Genomic DNA, 2041 nt, shown 5'->3' on the forward strand with positions numbered 1-2041 from the left:
TTGATATATATATATATATATATATATATTTAACTTTTAGTTTATGTGTATAATGTCACTTTCCCATCCTCCTCCCCCTGATCTCCACCAACTCCTCACATTTAACATTTTTGGCTAGGAGATATAAGAAGTTAGAGGCTGGGGGTGGTTTTTCTTCAATATTTCTCTCTATTTCTAAAATTTGTCTTTTCTCTCAGTTATATTTTGCTCCAGGTTCACACGTATGCAGGGAACTGATGACGAGGCAGTGCCATTTGATGCTGAGCTTCAGACTGGTGTGTTTATCAGTGGAGAGTCTGGCCGCCAGACCTAGATAAACACATGCTTATCAACAACCAACACCATATGGCAGGAAACAGCCTCTGACTTGGGCAGTGGCATCCAGGATCGGCCCTCCTGGTGTCTGCATGGGGCCCAGCTGCCAGAGTGAAGTACAAATTAATTGCTTCTCTTCTTTTTGCTCCCCTGGAAGGTACTACTATATATACCCCAAAGCCTTTGTTCTGGCCATCATACTATTTTTACCAACCATTCTATGCCAGTGCTATCCCTTCTATGACAAGCAACTTCTAGTTATTTCATCCATTAACCAACTAATTACCATAAATAATTTATTAAGGTACCAAATTTAATCAACTTGGATTTGCAGAGGGATAGCTCAAGAGAATTATTCAGAATTATTTATTTTCCAAAGTATACAAATGTAATACTTAAAAAGTTTTAGATATTTCTGATGTATTAAAAAATAATGCTCATTTAGACAACAACACACCAAGTGATGATAATGAAGTTAACTTATAAAAGCAGTGGATCTTTGGTTCAGAGATATGTTTAGAGTGGCAATAAGAATTTGAAGTACTATTAAAATATGAGTCAAAGTCAATTGCTTGCTTCTTTTTCTTGGTCAATCGAATTGTCAACGAACATTCTTGAGCTATTTTCTCATGAGAACTGTTCCTCCTTTGAAGGCCATGTGCTTTCAAATATTTTTCCTCCAGGTGTTTTGCCATCTTCCTGCAGGAATCAAGGTTTTGATGAATAAGGCTGATGTTTTCATACACTTTGGGAAGGTTGTCCTCTATTTCTAAGTGGTAAATTCCCTTCTCCCTTGAAGTTGCATTTCATGTTCTGGATATGGATCAGGATGTCTGTGGAGTCTTACCTGAAGCCTTTGAACTTCACTGTGAAATTTTAAATCTTCACATTACTCTGGTTGGAGGTTTTAAAATTCACACTATAAATAATTTGTGCATGTAGTTTTCTTCATGTAATTAAAAATATTCCTTGTTTTTCTCTTTTGAGTTTAAGGTAACATTTAAGTTAATATAATCGATGAGTTTCTCAAATCAACATCTGACCGGTAATATTGGTCTCCATTTTCTGCTTCACTCTTGTTTCTATTTCCTGTTGCTACAGTCATGTAATGTTTTATAAAGAGAGCAGGTAAGTTTATCAGCTTCAGTCCAGATGCAGTCATGGGTTTTAATGGACTCTCTATCCTGTTTTCTTGTGTGTTGAAAGGTTCAAGCATTTCTTTCTGTTCTTTCAGCTCTGCCACTCCTTTTTAATATGTCTTTATTGATTTTTTTAGAGGGGAAGGGAGAGGGAGAGAGAGATAGAAACATAGATGAGAGAGAAACATTGGTTGACTTCATCCTGCACACCTTCTACTGGGGATTGAGCCTGAAACCTGGGCATGTGCCCTGACCAGGAATCAAATTGGCAATCTCTTGATGCATGGGACAACGCTCAACCAACCGAGTCACACCAGCTGAGCCACACCAGCTGCCACTCTTTCATACCATTTAGCAATTTACTGTGTTAAGCAGGTTTAGGCTTTCCTGAAGCTGAACATTTTCTTCAAAACCTTTAACTATTTCTCTCTGATGCTGTTCTACATTCTTCTAAGATCCTTTCAGGTTATTTTTACCTTCAATCACTTGGGACTAGAGAGGTTTTTATGTCTCTTTGATGACTATTTTTGTCCTTTAAGTTGAGGCACCTTAACTCCATGAAGTAAAATTTTAGGAGACTGACTTTT

General features: G+C 37.3%; 1 long non-coding RNA gene across 1 annotated transcript in view; it reads left to right on the forward strand.

Annotated features, from left to right (window-relative positions):
* Positions 1-867, forward strand: part of LOC106724524 — an 11894-nt gene extending 11027 nt beyond the window's left edge. The window contains exon 4 of the long non-coding RNA XR_001360342.1: positions 214-867. This is a non-coding gene — a long non-coding RNA (uncharacterized LOC106724524). The remainder of the gene's footprint in view (positions 1-213) is intronic.
* Positions 868-2041: the final 1174 nt, after the last annotated feature.

This window comes from Myotis brandtii, unplaced genomic scaffold (genome assembly GCF_000412655.1).
Source record: "Myotis brandtii unplaced genomic scaffold, ASM41265v1 scaffold863, whole genome shotgun sequence".
In the NCBI taxonomy this organism is placed as follows: domain Eukaryota; kingdom Metazoa; phylum Chordata; class Mammalia; order Chiroptera; family Vespertilionidae; genus Myotis; species Myotis brandtii.